Here is a 24,254-nt window from a genome sequence, read left to right on the forward strand (position 1 = left end):
CAGAGTGAATACCGAGCGCGGGGCGGCCGAGTTCCGGCTCCCGGAACTTCCCTGGCCCGGGGCTAGGAGCCCGCGGAAACTGCTTCTCGGTCCGGGTCCTGCTGAGGGCCGGTCAGGACTCACCCGGTGCTTTGGTTGCCCGGCAAGGGGAACGAAATGCTGCCATTCGCATAGGATACCAACATGGCAGAGATCTGACGTCTGCAGAAAGCGGCGGAGGAGGGAACTTCATCAATACCAGTGGTGACATAAGCAGTTGGTCTCCTGGTAGGGGGGGTGAGGCACAGTCACCCGAGTCTCCTCAATTTGTCGTCGAGCCAGAGGGAAGGAGCCGGGCCGCCGCCAGCGCCCGGAGCAGGCCCAGCGGCTCGCCAGCGTGGTGACCGCGTGACCCCAATTGGAGAGGGGGCGGAGCGGAGCCGCCACCCGCAACCGCAAGGTGGGCAGACCCGCGACCCAGTGGTACATGGGCATGGTAGGAGGGGCAGGGCAGAGCCGCGGTTCGCGCTTGCAAGGTAAACAGACCTGTGTCAGCCTGGCGGGTCAGGCCCAGTGGCCTGCCAGTGTGGTACACACGTCACCCCAACTGGAGTAGGGGCAGAGCAGATCCTTCTCCCACGCCCGGATCAGGCCCTGCCGGTGTGGTGGTCACGTGACCCCAATTGGAGTGGGGGCGGAGCGGAACCGCCACCCGAGCCCGCAGGGTGAGCAGACCAGTGATCAACCTGCAGATCAGGCCCAGGGGTCCGCAGGCGTGGTAGGAGGGGCAGGGCAGATCCGCCGCCCGCGCCTCCAAGGTAGGCAGACCTACAACAGACAGGCGGATCAGGCCCAGGAGCCTGCTGGCGTGGTATAAACACCACCCTAATTGGAGTAGTGGCAGAGCAGAGTCGCCGCCCGTGCCAGGAACAGGCCCAGCATCCTGCAGGCGGGGTAGCCACGACACCCTAATTGGAGTAGGGGCAGAGCAGAGCCTCCACCCGTGCCCGAAAGGGGGGCAGATCTGCGACCGACCAGCGGGACAGGCCCAGTGGCCTGCCGGTATGACAGACACGTCACCCCATTTGCAGTAGGGGCAGAGTAGAGCCACCGCCCGCGCCTGCAGGGTAGGCAAACCTGCAACCGACCGGCGGATCAGGCCCGGTGGCCTGCCGGCGTGGTACACTCATCACCCCAATTGGAGTAGGGGCAGAACAGAGCCGCCACCAGCTCCCAGAACAGGCCCAGTGACCTGCCAGCGTGGTAGCCACGACACCCCAATTGGAATAAGGAGAGAGCAGAGCCGCCGCCCGCACCTGCAGGAAAGATACGCAAGCAGTATGAAAAGACAAGGAAAGAAAGGACCACAAGCAATGCAGGTCAACGCAACTTTAGAAGAGGTAACAGCTGCAGCAGATGGAATGTCAGATAAAGAATTCAGGATATACATGCTTCAGATGATCTGGAGTATCAAGGAAGACATTAAACAGCAAAATCAGACAATGAAAGATCACTTCGACAACGAATTACGCAAACAAATCCAGGAAGCAAAGGATCAACTATACAGGGAGATAGAGGTTATAAAAAACAAACAAACAGAAATCCTAGAAATGCAGGAAGCAATAAACCAACTTAAAAACTCAATGGAGAATACTACCAGCAGAGTAGAACACTTAGAAGATAGAACATCAGACAATGAAGACAAAGTATTTCAACTGGAAAAGAACATAGACAGCTCAGCAAGACTGTTAAGAAACCATGAGCAGAACATCCAAGAAATATGGGATAACATTAAGAGACCAAACTTAAGAGTCATTGGGATACAGGAAGGTACAGAGCTCCAAACCAAAGGAATGAGAAGTCTATTCAATGAAATAATACAAGAAAACTTCCCAGACTTGAAGAATGAGACAGAACCCCAAATCCTAGAAGCCTACAGGACGCCGAATGTGCAAAATCATAAGAGATCCACACCTAGACACATTATAATGAAGATGCCCAACATACAGAATAAGGAGAGAATTTTAAAAGCTACAAGAGAAAGGAAGCAGATTACATTTAGGGGTAAGCCAATCAGGATAACAGCTGATCTGTCAACACAGACTCTGAAAGCTAGAAGATCCTGGAATAAAATATTTCAAACACTGAAAGAAAATGGGTTCCAACCAAGAATTGTGTATCCAGCGAAATTAAGCTTCAGGATGGAGGATGAAATTAAAACCTTCCACGATAAACAAAAGTTTAAAGAATTCGCAGCTAGAAAACCATCTCTTCAAAACATCCTCGCCAAAGCATTACAGGAAGAGGAAATGGAAAATAACAATGAAAACCAACAGTGGGAGGTAGGACAGTAAAGGGGGGGGGAATAATCAAAGAGGAAAACAAACCATGTTTAGTAACAGAAATAAACAAATATGGCTGGAAGAACAACCCATATCTCAATAATAACCCTAAATGTTAATGGCTTAAACTCACCAATTAAGAGACACAGGCTAGTAGAATGGATCACAAAACAAGACCCAACAATATGCTGCCTACAGGAGACACATTTGATAGGAAAAGACATACATAGGCTGAAGGTGAAAGGTTGGGAAAAATCATATCACTCATATGGACTTCGGAAACAAGCAGGAGTGTCCATACTCATATCAAATAAAATAGATTTCAAGCCAAAGTTAATCAAAAGAGATAAAGAGGGACACTACATACTGCTTAAGGGAACCATACACTAACAAGACATAACAATCATAAATATTTATGCCCCAAACAATGGTGCAGCTATGTTCGTCAAACAAACTCTTCTCAAGTTCAAGAGTCTAATAGATCACCATACCATAATCATGGGAGACTTCAACACACCTCTCTCGCCACTGGACAGATCTTCCAAACAAAAGTTGAATAAGGAAACTATAGAACTCAATAACACTATTAATAACCTAGACCTAATTGACATATATAGAATATACCACCCAACATCAAGCAGTTACACTTTTTTCTCAGCAGCACATGGATCCTTCTCAAAAATAGATCATATATTATGTCACAGGGCAACTCTTAGACAATATAAAGGAGTAGAGATAATACCATGCATCTTATCTGATCATAATGGAATGAAACTGAAAATCAACGATAAAAGAAGGAAGGAAAAAGCATACATCACTTGGAGAATGAACAATAGGTTACTGAATGATCAATGGGTTATAGAAGACATCAAGAAGGAAATTAAAAAATTCTTAGAGATAAATGAAAACACAGACACAACATATCGGAATCTATGGGACACATTGAAAGCAGTTCTAAGAGGAAAATTCATTGCTTGGAGTTCATTCCTTAAAAAAAGAAAAAACCAACAAATAAATGATCTCATACTTCATCTCAAAATCCTAGAAAAAGAAGAGCAAAACAACAGCAAAAGAAGTAGAAGGCAAGAAATAATTAAAATCAGAGCTGAAATTAATGAAATCGAAACAAAAGAAACAATTGAAAAAATTGACAAAACTAAAAGTTGGTTCTTTGAAAAAATAAACAAAATCGACAGACCCTTAGCGATGCTAGCGAAGAGAAGAAGAGAGAGAACTCAAATTACTAGCATACGGGATGAAAAAGGCAATATCACAACAGACACTTCAGAAATACAGAAGATAATCAAAAACTATTTTGAATCCTTATACTCCAACAAATTAGAAGATAGTGAAGGCATAGATAAATTTCTTAAGTCATATGATCTGCCCAGATTGAGTCAGGAGGATATAGAAAACCTAAACAGACCAATATCAATTGAGGAAATAGAAGAAACCATAAAAAGACTACCAACTAAGAAAAGCCCAGGTCCAGATGGGTATACAGCAGAATTTTACAAAACCTTTAAAGAAGAACTAATACCAATACTTTTCAAGCTACTTCAGGAAATAGAAAAGGAGGGAGAACTTCCAAATTCATTCTATGAGGCCAACATCACCCTGATACCTAAACCAGACAAAGACACTTCAAAGAAAGAAAACTACAGACCAATATCTCTAATGAACCTAGATGCAAAAATCCTCAATAAAATTCTGGCGAATCGGATACAAAAACATATCAAAAAAATTGTACACCATGATCAAGTAGGATTCATCCCAGGGATGCAAGGCTGGTTCAATATACGGAAATCAATAAATGTTATTCACCACATCAATAGACTTAAAAATAAGAACCATATGATCATCTCGATAGATGCGGAAAAAGCATTTGACAAAGTTCAGCATCCCTTTATGTTCAAAACTCTAGAAAAACTAGGGATAACAGGAACATACCTCAATATTGTAAAAGCAATCTATGCTAAACCTCAGGCTAGCATCATTCTGAATGGAGAAAAACTGAAGGCATTCCCTCTAAAATCTGGAACTAGACAGGGATGCCCTCTCTCTCCACTTCTGTTCAACATAGTTCTCGAAACACTGGCCAGAGCAATTAGACAGACGAAAGAAATTAAAGGCATAAAAATAGGAAAAGAAGAACTTAAATTATCACTATTTGCAGATGATATGATTCTATACCTAGCAGACCCAAAAGGCTCTACAAAGAAACTATTAGAGCTAATAAATGAATTCAGCAAAGTGGCAGGATATAAAATCAACACGCATAAATCAAAGGCATTCCTGTATATCAGCGACAAATCCTCTGAAATGGAAATGAGGACAACCACTCCATTCAAAATATCTTCAAAAAAATAAAATACTTGGGAATCAACCTAACAAAAGAGGTGAAAGACTTATACAATGAAAACTACAGAACCCTAAAGAGAGAAATAGAAGAAGATCTTAGAAGATGGAAAAATATACCCTGTTCATGGATAGGCAGAACTAACATCATCAAAATGGCGATATTACCAAAAGTTCTCTATAGGTTTAATGCAATGCCAATCAAAATCCCAACGGCATTTCTTGTAGAAATAGAGAAAGCAATCATGAAATTCATATGGAAAAATAAAAGACCCAGAATAGCAAAAACAATGCTAAGCAGGAAGTGTGAATCAGGCGGTATAGCGATACCAGACTTCAAACTATACTACAGAGCAATAGTAACAAAAACAGCATGGTACTGGTACCAAAACAGGCGGGTGGACCAATGGTACAGAATAGAGGACACAGAAACCAATCCACAAAACTACAACTATCTTATATTTGATAAAGGGGCTAAAAGCATGCAATGGAGGAAGGATAGCATCTTCAACAAATGGTGCTGGGAAAACTGGAAATCCATATGCAACAAAATGAAACTGAATCCCTTTCTCTCGCCATGCACAAAAGTGAATTCAAAATGGATCAAGGAGCTTGATATCAAAGCAGAGACGCGCCGTCTGATAGAAGAAAAAGTTGGCTACGATCTACAGTCGGTGGGGTCGGGCTCCAAATTCCTCAATAGGACACCCATAGCACAAAAGTTAATAACTAGAATCAACAAATGGGACTTACTCAAACTAAAAAGTTTTTTCTCAGCAAAAGAAACAATAAGAGAGGTAAATAGGGAGCCTACACCCTGGGAACAAATCTTTACTCCTCACACTTCAGATAGAGCCCTAATATCCAGAGTATACAAAGAACTCAAAAAATTAGACAATAAGAAAACAAACAACCCAATCAACAAATGGGCCAAGGACCTGAACAGACACTTCTCAGAGGAGGACATACAGTCAATCAACAAGTACATGAAAAAATGCTCAACATCTCTAGCTGTCAGAGAAATGCAAATCAAAACCACCCTAAGATACCATCTCACTCCAGTAAGATTGGCAGCCATTATGAAGTCAAACAACAACAAGTGCTGGCGAGGATGTGGGGAAAAGGGTACACTTGTACATTGCTGGTGGGACTGCAGATTGGTGCAGCCAATTTGGAAAGCAGTATGGAGATTTCTTGGAAAGCTGGGAATGGAGCCACCATTTGACCCAGCTATTCCCCTTCTCGGTCTATTCCCTAAAGACCTAAAAAGAGCATGCTACAGGGACACTGCTACATCGATGTTCATAGCAGCACAGTTCACAATAGCAAGACTGTGGAACCAACCTAGATGCCCTTCAATAGACGAATGGATAAAAAAAAATGTGGCATTTATACACAATGGAGTATTACTCTGCATTAAAAAATGACAAAATCATAGAATTTACAGGGAAATGGATGGCATTAGAGCAGATTATTCTAAGTGAAGCTAGCCAATCCCTAAAAAACAAATGCCAAATGTCTTCTTTGATATAAGGAGAGTAACTAAGAACAGTGTAGGGACGAAGAACAGGAGAAGAAGATTAACATTTAACAGGGATGAGAGGTGGGAGGGAAAGGGAGAGATAAGGAAAATTGCATGGTAATGGAAGGAGACCCTCAGGGTTATACAGTGGAGGAGGTAGAGAGAGAGGAGGGGAGGGGAGGGGAGAGGTGGGGAGGGGGGAGGGGGGAGGATGGGAAAGGCAGTGGAGCACAACAGACACTAGTATGGCAATATGTAAATCAATGGATGTGTAACTGATGTGATTCTGCAATCTGTGTATGGGGTGAAGGTGGGAGTTCATAACCCACTTGAATCAAAGTGTGGAATATGATATGTCAAGAAATTTGTAATGTTTTGAACAACCCACAATAAAAAATTAAAAAAAAAAAAACTTTGATGGGATCATTCAGTTTTCACTTATGGAAATGCATCTAGGAACTGATAGTTTAAATTTAGTCACTTTGGACTTATTTTTTTAAAGGGGCCTATGAATAGCCTTGGAGAATCTAAACTCTTCATGAGTGGAACAGCTCCTATTAGGAGATAGGAATTTGCCACCAGGAGGGTGGAGATCCTTTTAATATACATCTCCTTGGTATTTTCATATATTTTAACTAACTTATTCTCCCAGTCATTTTGTAAGGTAAATATTATCACTTGACATCACCATTTTATTGTTGTGGAAATAGACTCTCAGAGAGAGAAGAGCAAGAATGGGATCTTCTGATTCCACAACCATATTTTATCTCTGCATAGCTGCCTCTGTGTGTTGATCAACTGCATAAAGCAATAATCCAGCGCTAACCTAGGTTATGATTCTGCCCGTACTTCTCACAGTTAAAAAAATATATATATGGCTTGGTTTTTGAGTCCATATCTGTTACCTTATAAAATGTTCTCACAAAGGCTCACTGTATGTTTTTCTTCTGACCTTCAGAATACCTCCAGGGACACAGAAGGGCCACATGGCATCAAGCAGCACTTTCTAAAGTGGTTTCAATGAATATATAACAAAGCCAAACAGTGCCCTCCCAGAAGGCGGCTTTTCAACACGCATCCTGCTGCAAATCACAAAGCATCTCCTAGTGTGGCTTCTCTGTTGAGGCCCTTTCTTGTCTCTGGACATTCTTTGTACCAATAAAGAATAAAGGACATGGCTGAGAGTTCCACCCAGGGTTAAATTTCTCCAATGCTCTTGTGGAAATTGTGCCAATAACAAAATTTCATATCTCTCCATCTAATCATCCCTTGACACATTCAATTGGATATAACATGCAAAGATGGAGACTGAGGAATTAGAATAAATTATGTCAGAGGAAAAGCTCCTGATAGCTCTGACAGGACAGCGTGCACAGAACTCATCTAAACATTTGTTTTGGGTAATGGAACAGCTATCAACAAATTCATTACCTAAGGCAATATTTTCACTTCAACTGTAGCTGACAAAGGGTCTCCACAATACATGGCTGTCAGCAGTTTGCATCAGTAAGAGAGAAAATGTACATAAATTTCACAAATATGTATGAATCCCACTCTTTCAATTTTAAAAAGAGACCCAGAGTCATTTAATATTTTTATAAAATTGCTGTCACAAGGACATAAACCTCATAAATCATTTCTTGGCAAGAACTACAAGTTGGGCAGCAAAATGATGGATTTGCTTCTGGTGAGCCAGCCCATTTCTTACTTTAGATATATACATTTGTGGCTACAAATGCCTCTTTTTTAACTTCTTCCTTTACTATTCTCTTTCTAACTTAGTATCAGCTGGGTTCTTTAGAAAAGGGGTCTTTAAATGGAGCAAACAAGCATCAGAGTGGCTATTATTGTCTATGAGGGAATATATTCCAGCTCAGAGCTGGAGAAAGTAAAAATAAGAAATCCATAAAAATCTCTCAACTGTTAATGTACCTACCTAGACCAGGTTATATGACCACTCTACCTTCTTCCAACAATAGCAGAGTTTGTACTTACTCTCAGGCTCTTTTCTGTGGAGTCCCATTGGATACTATAAGAAAGTTTGGGCCCAGGGTAGAAGACCAGGACTTCCTCTGCTGCCTAGACCTGAAGGAGATGATCAGCTGCTGCTGGAGGACCAGCACAAAGCTTGGCCTTCTTCCTTGGACCATCTTTCAAAATGCAAAAGTTGTGAGCTTTGGGGGGAGGACAAAACATCTGGGCCCTAGGACAAGGCAAAAGTCTATTGTTTCTGAAAAAGGAATAGAAGTAAGCCAAGTGTGGAATAAAGGACAGAAAATTCTTGTACCCCAGACAGGCAAAGAGCCACTGTTGTTAAAGAAGGATTAGACGCAAAAACCTTCCTTAGGAAATATGTTTGTGCCTAGGATCCTGCACTGACACAAAACAGAGTTCTTCTACTGCTGGGGAGAGACAGGAAGGCTGGGAACACACATGAAGCTTGCCTAAGACTCCTACTGGACCAGGACACAAAGAAACCTCAGACTCATAATAAGCCACATACAAAGAAACAAGATGCAGAATTCATCTTGGGTGTAGGAGCGAGAGCATAGAGAGTCACTTTGTGGTACAGGTGTGTAGTGATAGCTGAAAGCTGAAGGTTGAATCCTTAGAAAATTTTTCTGGCATCCCAAGCTCTAAGCACATGGTAAGAGCATTTATCTAGGGCTGGGGCTGGGGCTCAGTGGTAGAGCATTTGCCTAGCATGGGTTCAATCCTCAGCACCACATAAAAATACATAAATAAAATAAAGGTATTATGTCCATTTACAACTAAAAAAAAAATTTAAAAAGTACTCATCTACTAAAGTCTCTGATGCACTAAAGGTAACAAGAGCAACAACTAAATCTAAACTCAACTAAACTTATTTTTAAAATTTTTTTTAATTTTTTTAATACATGATAGTGGAATGTATTATAATTCTTATTACACATATAGAGCACAGTTTTTCATATCTTTGTATACAGTATGTTCGTGCCAATTCATGAATTCATGTCTTTGTATATGTACTTGTGTGGGTTTTTTTTGCATTACTATTCTTATTACACATATATACCGCAATCTTTCATATCTCTGTTTGTATATAAAGTAGGTTGACACCCAATTCGTGTTTTCTTACCTGTACTTTGGATATTGATGTCCATTACATTCCACCATCCTTGCTAATCCCCTGTCTCCTCCCTTTCCCTCCATTCCCTCTTCCCTATCTAGAATTTATCTATTCGTCTCATGTTCTCCCTCCCTATCCCACTGTGAGTCAGCCTCCTTATATCAGAGAAAAAATGAACAGATAAAAAAATGGCATATATACACAATGGAATTTTACTCAGCAATAAAAGGGAACAAAATCATGGCATTTGCGGGTAAATGGATGGCATTGGAGAAGATAATGCTAAGTGAAGTTAGCCAATCCCAAAAGAACAAATGCCGAATATAAACTCAACTAAACTTCTAATAAATCGATTCAACCCACATTCCCTGCCATCTTCCCCCACACTAATGGCCTGAAAAAAAGAAAGGTGCCCATTCCCAAGCATAAATGTTATTTACCTTAGTCTCTTTCTTCTTCTAGATATAATGTCCAGAATTTGATAAAAAGTAATCATTCACAGGAAAATGCAGGTGGGGGGGACTTCAAAAACAATTGTCAAGAGATAAAACAATCAATAGCACCAGATTCAAAGATGGCTCAGATATTACAAGTATCAGATAGGACTTTAAAGTAACTATTATTAACATATTAAAAGGATTTAATGGTAAAAGTGAATAACATATGTAAGCAGATAAATTTTATTACAGTGTCAAATGTAAACCTTATGAATAAAAAACAATATCAGAGATGAACTCACTGACAGACCAGACATAGCTGGAGAAAGAATTGATGAACTTGAAGATATGTAATGGAAATTATGTAAACCAAAACATAAAGATAGAAGGGAGTGAATAAAACAATATATATGTGGGACAATATCAGATGGTATAATGTGTATGTAATTAGTGCCTTAGAAGAGAGAAAATAAGGCAAAAGATGAAAAAGAAAATAGCTAGGACTTTTCCAAAATTAGTAAAAGATAAGTTGCAGATCTAACCATCTTGATTAATCCCAACTAGGAAAACTCCCTCACCATCAGCCCCCAAAATGAACGTAAACACAATCAAATTACTGAAAAACAAAGATAAAGGAAATATTTTGAAACGAGTGAGAAAAAAGAAACATTACATGTAATGGGATAACCATAAGAATCACAACAGATTTCCCAGAAGCTATGCAAAGCAAAACATAAGGTCTTGACATCTTTAGGATGCTGAAAGAAAAAAAAAAACCTGCCAACCCAGAATTTTACCTCTGGTAAAAATACTTCTCAAAATTGAAGGTAAGCATCTGAGTTGCAGCTCAGTGGTAGAGTGCTTGCCTGGCATGTGTGAGGCCCAGAGTTTGATCCCCAGCACTGCATATAAGTAAATAAATAAAACAAAGGCCCATCAACAACTAAAAAAAATGTTTGAAGAAAATGAAGGTAAAATAAAGACCTTCAGATGAACAAAAGCTGAAAATTTATTACTGATGAACCCTTGCTTTAAGAAATGATAAAAGAAGTTCCTTGGGAAGAGAAAGAGCTCAAATGAAAATTAGAACACACACACACACACACACACATACACACACACACAAATAAAGGTAGGTAAAAATTAAAGGAAGGTAAATGCTAAATATATTTTTCTTTTTTAATCAATTTTCAATAGTATATAGAACATGAATATTATTGTTAAAAAAACTACCATGATACATTTTAAAAACTTCCGAGTATATAATAAAAATTTAACTAATTTTTTTTGAAGTAGAAAGATTGCAAATTATTTTATTTTAATCTTGATGCTTATTTGCATTTCTAAATTGTCTGCAGTGAATCTATATTACATTTTGTGCTAAAATAGTATTTTATTCTTAAGTTACATTTATAATGTTCAGATTTTCAAGAGTTCTAAGCTTACATAAAGCTTATAAAAGATTGCCTTACTCCCCGCCCCAATATATAATAAAAAATAAGAATAATAGGGCAAAAAGAGAGGCTTTTTTTCTGACTCATATGTCAATGACAATATATCTAACTTAGGCAATAAATAATGATTAAATTAAAGCCTCATAGATGTTGTTTATATTTTACTAACTGAAGGCCTGAAGCTAAAGCCATGTTCATGCCAAGAAAATATTCAGGATAAATTAGAATACTATTCCTTAGGTCTAGAAAGAGAGTCAAGACTTGATAGCTAAATATTAGTGAGAATGGTATCTATTTGTACCAAAATATCTTTTGCAAAATTTAACCTTGTTTTAACTTCTATAAATATTTACATTTTACATTAAAACTAGCTATGTATTCTTTCCAGCTTTGATTGTAAAGTGGTATTTTACTAGAGAAAGAATAATTTATAGCAAAAAAAACATGGAAGAAAAGAAAAAAAATTACAGCAAACATGTACTAGTCTTCTTTTGATTTATTTAATGAAGGCAACTAGGAGCCAGAATATTAGAAATTCAAGTCCAGAATCCAGGTACCATCTGCAAGGATTATTGCAAGGATCAGAGATAATGTGTGTAAAGACAAAACATGAGTACACAGTAAGCAGTTAATAAATGATATTTATTCTTGGCTACTGGAGTGCACCCAGGATGCATGAAGATAACCTTTACCGCTACCAACAATGAAGCTAAGATAATACTTTACAAACACAGTTCCAGAATTCACGGGCCCTGTTGATTTATGTTTTCCATACTTCTGACAAGTACTTGGGTTCCAGAAATTTGAGAAGTTGTCTTTTCATTTTGCCAGGGAAATTTCTTGCCCAAAGAAATGGATGGCCCATGTGGAGAAATAAAAATGACTGCTAATGCAGTTGATATATCTTCCCACCCACACACAGAGAAATTCTCCTAATGTTCCAGTAGGAAAAGTACCTTCCACAGAGGCAAACAAGTAACAGTTAGACTTGGAAATTTTTTAAAAGCTAAAACAACTGTTGAATTATTTGCCATCCTGATTTCTCCCCCACCCAAATTTTTAACCACTAAAAGGGAAATTTTGGTGTCAGTGCTGCAACCTCAATACTAAATGATCTCTGTCCTGCATCCAGAGTATAATTCAGCTGTTTGACTACAGTAGTCAAAACCTCCTTAAAAGGCCAAAAGCTTAATAGAAACATTGAACAATGTTTTACCTCTTTCATTTACTTTTAACAAAAGGGATCTAATGAAACACACTTCACACCTATTTAGTTGATTTTTTTATCAAGTTCATGGACCTGAAAGTTTTAGAATTTTAATTTTTTGACAACTATAGCTAGATGAAGGGGAAATTATTCAAAGTAACAAAATTATTTCATTCCCTTTTTTTTTTTCCAGAATCAGGAATAAGATGCTGTGGTTTGAGGAGAAAGCACAATTGGAAAGACTGTGGGGCTCGGGCTGCTAACCTGAGACTGCCCCCTCAAAAATGAGAGTAAGGTTAAAGGAGAGAATATATTTATATTCACAAGGGATGTTTGGAAAGAATAAATCAAAGCAAGACAGAGAAGTGAGAAAAGAATATAAGAGGACCCAAAACTCTCATCTCCCCACCAAAAACAAATCAAAGAAGAGCTGGCTGAGCAGTAGGCTAAATGGTTTTTGTTGTTCAATTGAGCTTGGAGAGAGGAAAAATATCATGGTATTGGGAACACAGCCTGAGGGACAAGGGGAAAAAACACTCCTGTGCAGAGAAGGGCACAAAAGGAGGAACAAAGCTCTGGCAGGTGACAAGATAAAGCCTGCAGGGACAGAAAGGCAAACAGACAAGAGCGAGTGAACCAAAAACAGATTAACAGATGACAGAACAGACAGAGGAGATTGAATAGGGAGAAGCTCAAAGAGGAGCAGGCAGGGGCAAGATGGCTAGTTCTCATTTCCAAAATGGGGAGCTCTAGAAAGAAAGAACAAGTACCTTCCAGAATTTTGTTGTCTTGTTCACTGATAATCTCCAACACTTTGAATGGTGCCAGGTGTATAGTGAATGCTCACTTCATTGTTATTGAATGAATAAGTGATATATATAGAAAACAGAAAGCTGAACGACCTGAGAAAATGCCACATGCCTCAGGACATTTATCATTCAGTTGGCAGAAAAGACACCAAAGAGCTAGGCTCTGTTTATAGCATGGCCAAAGGATGCTTACCTTGGGGCCAAGTTTGGTTTCCCTGATGTAGAACCAGTCAAGGACCCAAATGAAACAGGCAGTTGTCACACCAAGAGTGACTGAGAGACAAAGGGGTGGTGGAGGGTGGTCAAGCTTAGAAATTCCTGTCCACACATCTCTCCCCAAAAGACTTTATCATCTAGCCTCTCTCCTTTGAAGATTATTTCTGAGTTTTCCCAAAATACAAATAAGCAACCAAAGCCCTGAATATGCTCAGCTATTCAAAAGCACTAATATCTAGACAAGAATTTTTCTGCTAACCTAACAACCAGTAGGAAGGGTCCCAAGGCAAATAGGTTCAGGACAGGAGATTTCCAAAAGCCCTACATACAAAGACAATGGATTCAGTGAAGGGAGATGGGTCAGGTTGGTTGTATATCCACAGATGATTCTTCTCACTCCATTGTGAATCTCCAAAGTGGAACACAAGGTTGGTAAGGTAGAGAAGCAGAGGTGAGTCAGTTGCAGACTTATCTGACAACTGTGGCTATATGATACTCACAAAAATAGAAATAGGTTTAGGGTTTAGACTGATATGGTTACACAGAGCTTAAAAGGAAAAAAGAAAGGAGGATATTGACCTCTGTATTCTGGGTGGGCATAAGAAGATTGGAAGATGCTGCTCCACCTGAAAAAAAAAATAAGTAAAAAGGAGAACAAACTGAAAAACTAACAATTCTTAGATCATTAAGAGAAATGAAGTCATAGGGCAAATTGCTGCTCCCCAAATTGGAGAGACAGATAGAGAAACAGAGAAAAATCACAACACATTAGGACAAGCACCAGTGTAAACAAAACAAAACAAAAACACTGAATTTGGTTGATGAATTGCTAGGGATAGGTGTGGACAGGGTTGAAAATCCAGGGGACTTAGTCTGGAGGGTAGGGGTCACCTATGCTTTATATGCTTTATCTCTAGGAAAACTTAACCAAGTTTTCACAGTAAATATCACAGAAAAATCCCCTCATGCTTATAGCAGGGGGAAAAGAAAATGAACATTTTTAAATATGCCAGAGCATTCTGTTCTTCTTGGTAAGGTCTACATTTAGAATTAACTAGTCAACGGAAGGAAAATATCCAACTGCAGGTAGCTCTAGTCTTTAGTCTCCCATATGGGAGAAAGAACATATCAAACTCCAGTTTATTCTAGCCATTCTGCCCTACTTAAAGGGGGAGAGGGGGAAAAAAAACAACTGAGAAATGCACATGAAGTTTACAATCCAGAGGCATAAGTTCACCAAGAGACTGAGATTTAGTCATAGGGCTATAGAATGTTTCTTGTCCCCCCCATTCTTTACTTCCACACTGCTAAGGCCTATATATAACAGTACATCATGTCCAGATATAAAGAAAAAATTACGAGGCATACTAAAAGGTAAAAATAAAAAACACAGTTTGAAGAGATAGAAAAGTATGGTAGGGATGTCGGAATTACCACACAGGGAATTTAAAACAACTATGATTAATAACTAGAGGATCTAATGGATAAAATATACAGCATAAAAGAACACACAGGCAGTATAAGCAGAGACAGAAATACCAAGAAAGAACCAAAAAGAAATATTAGAGATTGAAAATACCATAACAGAAATGAAGAATGTCTTTGATGGGCTTATAAGTAATCTGAACTCAGTGGAAGAAAGAAATCTCTGAGGGTGAAGAAATATGAATTTAAACCTTCAAAACTGAAAAGAAAAGATTTTAAAAGGGTGAGAAAACAATACAAAATACCCAAGAACTGTGGGACAACTACAGAAGTCATAACACACTTGTAATAGGAATGCCAGAATAAGCAGAAACAGAGAAAAGAACACAAGAAATATTTAAAACAATAATGACTATGAATTCCCCAAAATTAATGTCAGATACTCAACCACATATCCAGGAAACACAGAAAATGCCAAGCAGGATAGATGTCAAACAAAAAGGAAGGAAAGAAACAATCCTATACCTAGTCATAAAATTTTCAAACTACAGAAAATCAAAAATAAGAAAAAATCTGAAAGAAACCAGAGGGGAAAACCAAAAAACTGATAGAATGGTGAGGAGTAATAGATGAATCCACCAGTACAGCTGAAGACTTCAACAGCTCTCTACCAGGAATGGACAGATCTATTGGAAAATTTGTAAGGACAAAGTTGAATTCAACACCATCTATCCGTGGGAAGTAACTGACAACTATCAACTACTTGGTCCAACAATAGCAGAATACCTATTGTATTTTTCTCAAGTTCACATAGAACATTCACCCAGATAGACCACATTTGGGCCATAAAACACTCCTTAGAATATTTAAAATAATAAAAATTATACACTGTCTGTTCCTAGACCACAGTAGAATGAAACTAGAAGTCAATAACAGGAAGACAACTGGAACATCCCCAAATACAAGGAAATAGGATACATTTTTAAATAACAATGGGGCAAAAAAAGAAATCTCAAAAGACATTAAACAATTCTTTGTATTAATTGAAAATTAGAACACAACTTATCAAAATTTGTAGGGTGCAGTAAAAACAGTACTTAGAGGGAAATTCATAGCATGAATTCATATATTAGAAAAGAAAGATCTAAAATAGATTATTTAAGCTTCTACCTTAGCAAAAGAAGGTCAAATTAAATCCAAAGTAAGAAGTAAAGGAATAATAAAAACTAGAGCAGAAATCAATTAAATTGCAAACAGGAAATCAATAGAATCAGCAAAACCAAAAGCTAGTTCTTGGAAAATATCAATGAAATATAAGCCTCTAGCTAGGCTCAAAGAGGACACAAATTACTAATATCAGAAATGAAAAAATGATATCTAAAGATTCCATGAGCATTAATATAGAATAACACAGGAAGACTACGAACAGGCATATGCCTGCAAATTTGATAACCTAGATGAAATGGACCAATTCATTAAAAGGTACAATCTGCCAAAACTCACACAAGAAAAAAAGATAACCTGAACAGGCCTATGTCTACTAAGAAATTAAATCAATAATTAATAACTTTCCCAAGCAGAAAGGACCAAACCCAGAAGAGTTTACTAGTTCACATATTTAAGTGAGATATTGATTCTCTCTACATACCAGTCTCTTTTATAAAACAGAAGCAGAGGAAATACTTCCTAACTAATTGTATGAAGCTAGTATCATCATAAAACCAAAACCACACAAAGAAAGTGAAATAAATGGTATATTCAATGGAAAGGAAGAAATAAAACTATGTTTGTTCACAGACGACATGAACTATTTTGTAGAAAATCTGAAAAAAATCACAAAAGAATCAATATACAATTATAACAAGGTTGCCACTCACTACAAGGTTCACATTAAAAAGTCAATTGGCTTTCTATATACCAGCAATAAAGAAGTGGAATTTTAAACACAGTACTATTTACATTAGGACCCCCCAAATGAAACCCTTAGATATAAATCTAATAAAATATGTATAGATCTATATGAGGAAAACTACAAAATTCTGATGAAAAAAAATCAAAGAAGACCTATATAAATGAAGACTTATCCCATACTTATGGAGAGGAAGACTTAATATTGCCTATATGTCTGTTCTTCCTAACCTGATCCACAGATCACTACAATTCCAATCAAAACTAAAATTCTTCCGTAGATGCTAACAAAGTGATTCTATAGTTTACACATGGAGGCAAAAGACCCAGAATAGTCAACACAATATTGAAAAGTAAGAACAAAGTTGGAAGACAAACATTATTTGACTCATTATAAATATCAAGACAGTGGGGTATTGCTGTAAGAATAAATTACTAGACCAATGGAACAGAATAGAGAGTCCCAAAATAAACCCACAAAAATATAGCCAAATTATCTTTAATAAAGGAACAAAATCAATACAATGGAGAAAAGACAATCTTTTCAACAAATAGTGCTAAAACAGCTGGACATTCACCTGCAAAAAAAAAAAAAAATGAATATAGACTCAGACTTACACCCTGCACAGATAAGTAACTCAAAGAACTAAATGTAAAAACAAAACTACTAGATGTTAACACTGGAGAAAATCTAAATGAACTTAGGTTTGGAAAATAACTTTTTAGATACAACACTAAAGACCCAGTCCACAAGAAAAAAAATGATGGATAAACTGGACATCATTGAAATGTAAAAGTTTTCTGCAAAAGAAATGTCAAGAGAATGAAAAGAAGCCACAGGCTAAGGGAAAATGTTTTTATAAGACTTATCTGATTAAGGACTATTATATAATATACAAAGAACTCTGAAAACTCAACAATAAGAAAACAAATAACCCAATTTTAAAATGGGCCGAGGATCTTAACAGATACCTCATAAAAAGAGATACAAAGATGGAAAAGAAGTACATGAAAAGAGGTCCCACTTTATATGTCATAGGGGAAATGAAAATTAAAACAATAATGAGATACCACTACACATCCATTAGAATGACTAAAATCCAGAATATTGACAACACCAAGTACTGGTAAGGATACAGAGCAACAGAAACTCATTGCTAAGAGGAATACAAAATAATAATGACACTTTAGAAGACTGTTCAGCTATTATTTACAAAACTGAACATATTCTTACCATACAATCCAGCAGTCACTTTCCATGGTATTTACCCAAAGGAAGTGAAAACTGGTGTTCATATAAAAGCCTGCTCATGGATGTTTATATGCATATTACTAAGTGAAAGAAGTCAAACTACACACTATAGGATTCTAATTATATGATGTTCTGGAAAAGGCCACACCATGAAGAAAATAAGATAAGGGGTTGCCCAGGGTTTGTGGGAGAGGAGGAATAAAGAAAGAGTACAAAGTATTTTTACAGTAGTGAAAAGACTCAACAGGACTCAAAAATCGTGGTTATTTAAGCCATTATAAATTTGTCCAAACCCATAGACTGTACACCTCCTAGAGTGACTCCAAATGTGTCAATGTACACTCATCAGTTGTAACAAAAGCCTGCTCTGTGAGAGATGTTGACGATGGGGGACGTGTGGGGATAGAGGTATATGGGAATTCAGTGAACCTTCTCAATTGTGCTGTAAACTTAAATTTTTTCTTAAAAAATGAAGTTTTACCAAAAAAAAAAAAAAATGAAAGCATCCCTGAGAGAGGTGATTTTCATTCTTAAAGGGGATAAAGGACTCATAATCACAGACTAGGGGACAACTCAAACTCAATTGCCTTTCTTCCTGGAATGGCAGTATTTCTACATTTTCTTATCTTCCTAGTGCACCAGAACAGAAGCGTTTTCCCTCTTCTGAATCATTCTATCCACCTTCTCTTAGTTCATCCCATCACCATGGTGACAAGACAAGGACCTTGTTTTATGTGTCTGGACTAGCTTCCTTCCTGGATACTTCAAAAATGCATAGGACTGTGTCTGCTTATTATCTCGAAAAGAATTTCTTTCCTAAAGTGAGAATCAATGGAATGAGCAAAGCATTAGGAAAAACAGTCTCTGGGTTTTATCTTCATTCTGACATCTCAATAAAATCATTTAAGATTCTAGTTTCTGCACACTAAATGGAGACAGGAAGGCTACCCTCTTGCTTCACACACACACACAAAATGTATAAGAGTGAGTAATTACTGTGTTAAGGCAGAACAACTGAATAACTATTGCTAAGTGCTCACCCCATATCTATTCACCTTTTCTACCTTAGGAAAAAAAGCAGAATTTTACTCAAACATATTAACCATGAGAGTCAATTTCCTCATCTCCCTTAAACACAAATATGAACAGTGAGAGGTAATTGGAGAGGCTGTGCACATCTTCTGGAAAGGCTCCTTAAAGATGACTCCACAGTGTGCCCCTTGGCCTCTCGACGGCTTCCTTCTGGTTGGACCTTAGTAGTCCACTTGGACCATGATGTGGCACTGAGATGAATGCCACATGCTAAAGATGTTCAAAAAGATAAAAGAACTCAGCTCTCTACTGACCTGGTAGCGCTCCCCTCCAGAATTCTTTTTATTGTTATAGAAATAAGCTTCTATCTTGCTGAAGCCAAACACACCTCCTGACTGCTAGACCTACTCTCCACCTTAAGGGTGTCTCACTTCCAAGTCCATCCCAACATTGGCCCACCTTAGGCCAAGAGTACAGGTGGAGGCTCCCAGCCTGGCCTGCCTCCTTCTCTTACCACCTCTAGCTCTATCCACTCTTGTGGATATCTAAGCTCACACTTTTGAGCTTGATTCTCCAGACTAATCCTGTTCTCTGGCCACCCTTCAGGCCTAGAGTGCACACATACTTCCTGCCAGGAAGACAGAACCTAGGGAGAGACTGGGGTAGGTTCCAGAAGTGAGCTCAGGACCACCTGGACAAGGAACTCTAAGATCCTAGGAACCCAGCTATGGTCTAGAAATCAGAGAAGATTCCAGGTGCATGCTCCTTTAGTCCTGTGATCTTCACAACCTATGAGAAGAAGCTCATCCATTTAAGGTACAAGACCCAGGGCAGGGGCACTAGTTACCAAGGTCTAAAGGTGATGCTATTTGCTTCTCTCCCTTTTACCTCCTGATGCTCGTCGTTCACAACTTGATAATACAGCAAATCGAGAAGTAGCCTCCTTAGCAGCTTGTTATATCTGGGAAAATCGTCTTTTAGGGGAAAAGTCTGGGACTACAGCTTAAACTGTGTTATTTTCCTGTTACTCTTAATGCTGGTACTATTTTCTTTCATTAGACCATATAATGGAAAGTCAATTAAGCCTGGCTTTCTGCCATGCCTGTCTGTGGCAAGTTGTCATTAGGATGGCTAAGCACAAGTTTATCAATCAACTGCAATGTCTGTGCTTGTGTGCTGAGTGGACTTGAGGAGCCCCTCCGAGTCCTGGGTCTTGATCATTTGTGCAGTCTTGTGGATGAGGAGACTCTCCAAGAGGCACTTAGCTGGATCTGTTTGCGCCCTGTGAGGGCAGAGAGTCCGCTACAAAGTCTGAACATCCAACCTCAAAAAGGGACAGCTGCCCTCCAAGAACCAGATAGGAGCAGGTGGGAATTTGGCAGGAGAGGAACTCTATAAGGTACCTCGCTGAAATCACTCTGGACCGTGCCCCAAATGCAGGTGGGCACCTTTCTCTGTTACTTAGGAAGCCCTCCACTCAGCCCAGGGGAACAAGGACTGAGATCTGATGTGACAGTGATGCTAACAAGAAGATGCTCCCCTCCAGCTCCCACCCATCACACAATGACTTCAGTTCCTGTAAGGAACCTGTCTCTTCCACATGGTCTGACTGACAGAACCAGTAAAACTGGCTTTGTGAACGGGGGGGGGGGGGGGGGGGGGGGGGAACAATTGCAGTGCTTTGTGCTTCTTGGAAGCTTTCTTCATTGAGTTTAGCGATTCTACACCTTATTTTGTATCATGGATCTCTATGTTGGATAAGTACCAAAGGCCATGAGTGCTTCTAAGTATAACTAAAAACTGCTGTATGCCTTTCAAGCAGTGAGATGCAATTGAAAGAACATCGAACAAATAATCTGAGATGCAGGTATGTCTAGCCCCAGCTTTCTATCTACATTTTATTAGTTTTCTCATAGGATGTTGTTGTTGGTGTGTGTGTGTGTGTGTGTGTGTGTGTGTGTGTGTGTGTATAATTTTCTATGTATTATGATGTTTTGACATGTTAAAAATCTTTCTATTTGGGGGGAGACTGCCTTTCCTGAGGCTAGCCAATCCTAAGGGACAGCTATGGTCCTAGCCTGGAGCTGATCCCTTCAATGTACAAATCAGAGCCAGGCCTCCTCAGTCTGACCCAGGAACTCAAGGAGCCAGTCTTCCTCCACCTTAATGATTTCAGGCAACCAGGGACCACTCATATAGCTTAGAGTTATATGAGTGGAAGTTACCCAGACCACCCAATCTTGAACTGTTCCTTGTCTTTCCCCAGAAAACCACAATAAAAGCTTAACTCTGTTTCCCCCGGCTTCTGCTTGCTTCTTTCTGACCACACTGAGGCCTCCCCATGTCACCCCTGTGTACTATGCCAAGCCTCTTTTTCCAAGTACCAGTAAATGTAATGTGATTTGTTTTACTGGGCCTCTCCTGTGTCTCCTTTTGATTTTGTACCTGACTGATCATCATACAAAAAATACACAAAACAGGAAAAAGAGAGGGCATGGGTTAATGATTTATGAGCTCCCTTCTGGTGCTCTATGGTTCAGTACAGTGGTTCAGTATAGCTCTATGAAATGGCAAGCATGCTAAACAGCCTTTGCCCCATCTTCCCCTGACCACCTCCTCATCTTCCAACTAGCTCAGAGGCTAGTTGCTCCCACAAGGCTGTCCCTCCCCTCCTGTCCCCTGCAGTTATGTTCCCAGGGTGTCCTGTACTATTCTGCAGGCTTCCTCTTACTAGGGTATAATTATAATTAATCTGTGGATTCCCTGCTCCTCTGTGAATTCTGGGAGGACAGAGGCCAATCTTCTTGTAAAATATATATATATTTTTAGTTGTAGATGAATACAATACTTTTTATTATTATTTTTTTATGCGTTGCTGAGGATCAAACCCAGTGTCTCATATATGTGAGGCAAGTGCTCCACCACTGAACTATATCCCAGCACAACAGAAGTCAATATTTAGAGCTTTTTCCTCAGCATCAATGCCCAGCAGGGAGCTCCAGGGCCTCTGTGAAACAAAGATGTGAAGGATCGTTTCTGATGGGTGCACCTCCCTTTGGTCACCTGACTGGCGATGGAAGATGTTCTCAGGTAACTATTTAGGGAACTTGCTGAAATAGCCTTTGTTCTTCAGCCTGCATTTAGAAACAGTCTTTGGACCTATGTACCACCAGTCCACACATAATGAATCAGATGTCAGCATTTTTTTTTTAAAGGGAAAAGATGAAGAAAAAAAATTTCTATTTTTATGATTTAGGAAACCCAGACTATTATATCCGGCTCAGTTCTCATTAATAAAACAAGAGAGCCTTGCCTTCTCATTTGAGTTCTTCAGATTAATCTGATTGTCCCAAAGCATTACTAATTATATAGCAACATCATTTATTTCACAGAATTGGAAATGACATACATATCCAACACAGTGACGGTTGAATAAACTATGACATGCTTGACTGATGGATTCTCCTGCAGGCTTTGACAACAGTGTCCACAATATAATCTGAAGTTAAAAGTGAGACATAAAATCATATGCAGTGTGACTGCCATCATGCCAAATATATCAAATATATGTGTAAAAAATTAAAGGAGACACTACAGAATATTTATAGTGGCTGTGTTTATGGACTCTGGATAATTTTTTCTATTTCTCTGAATTTTTTAGCTTTTTCTCTAATGACCTTTAAGATTTTACTCTCATGGTGAAAAACCAAAATCAACAAATCATTTAATTACTGATTGAAACTGCTCTAAATCTTTTGGCTGTCGATCCTGGGTGTGTCTGCTTGAAAGAGCTGTGTTGATGCACAGGGAAGACCCCTGGTGAAACCAACAGAAGCAGAGAAGGAAACCTGAGGGACCCTCCAGAGCAGCAGGTGCCTGTGCAGGAACCATCATCAGACACTGTCTGTGCTTTTATTTTTGTAAATCTTCATAAAAGTTGCAGGAGATTAAGTATGCCTGTCACTCCCATTTGGTGGTAGTGAGGAGGGTTACTGGGGATTGAACCAGGGGCACTTTATGACTGAGCCACATTTCCAGCCCTTTTTAGTTTTTATTTTGTGACAAGGCCTTGCTAAATTGCTGAGGTGAGCCTTGAACTTGTGATCCTCCTGCCTAAGCCTCAGGGTCTCTGAGATTACAGAAGTGTACCACAAGGCCCAGCCTGTTACTCCCATTTTATAGATGAACCTGAGACTCAGTGTTAATACATTTGCTGGGAAGTGGGGAGTACAGTTTGATCCAAGGCAGTCCACCTCCACCGTCTGCCATTTCCTCTCTACCCTCCCTCCAGCACAAGAGGAGAGAGTGCTGGGAAAACAAGCACATTCTGGACTACTCTTACTTTCATGCAAGGATACTTGTGTCGGACAAAGGCACAGCCTCTATTTCCATTTTCAGCCTGAACAAATTCCATACGGATGAGTCCTCAGAAGACACCGATCTTTCAGTGGAGATGGTCTCTGTAAACACCATCTTATCACAAAGCTCTGAGCAGAGCATGGTCCAAAAGTTGTCCTCTTTTTTTACACATAAATGCATTGCTTTAGAGGCCATATAGGCTCATTTATTAAATAGTCTCAGCATGGCCAACCTTGTAGACCCAGACCAACATGGATAGAGTACATTCCAACTTTCCAGCTGAGAGGTGAACAACAGGTGCCTCTGTACTTGCCAGAGCAATTACAGTCATGTGCTTGTTCAAAGTAGTCACCCTACAAATACAAACCAACTGAATATACTTGGCTCACACCATTGGAGCACACAGCTGCTTTGAGGCTCCCTGTTATGAAGTCTTATTTTCTCAGCACAGAAACCTACTAGTGAAAAGTCTTTGTGAGTGGAGGGAAGGGGAGAAAACTTCAGGAGAACAGAGCAGGACACCTGGAGAGAATCTGTCCTGTTGGAGTCAAGACTGTCAGTAAAATAAAGTAAACTCTGCCTTCATCCACTCCCTGGAATCTTTCAATGGGGAAGAGAGGAAAACAGAAACAGGTCTCAGAAAATCAGCCCTGCAAGATTAGCCTGGAGGAAGGGATCCCTGGGGCTTCATATAAATCCATTATAAATGAAATTCATAATTCCAAATAAACTTTCTAACAGGGAGAACTTAATGAGCAAAAGGAAATTAATAAATAGAGGTAAATCCTAAAAATAAGACCCAATCATTAGGAAAATGCTTGAGAAGAATGCTATCCAGGTATTAT

General features: G+C 39.2%; 1 protein-coding gene across 1 annotated transcript in view; it reads right to left on the reverse strand.

Moving 5' to 3' along the window:
* Positions 1–24,254, reverse strand: part of Scd5 (stearoyl-CoA desaturase 5) — a 147,577-nt gene that overhangs the window by 20,815 nt on the left and 102,508 nt on the right. The window lies entirely within an intron of this gene.

This window comes from Marmota flaviventris, chromosome 7 (genome assembly GCF_047511675.1).
Source record: "Marmota flaviventris isolate mMarFla1 chromosome 7, mMarFla1.hap1, whole genome shotgun sequence".
Classification (NCBI taxonomy): Eukaryota; Metazoa; Chordata; class Mammalia; order Rodentia; family Sciuridae; genus Marmota; species Marmota flaviventris.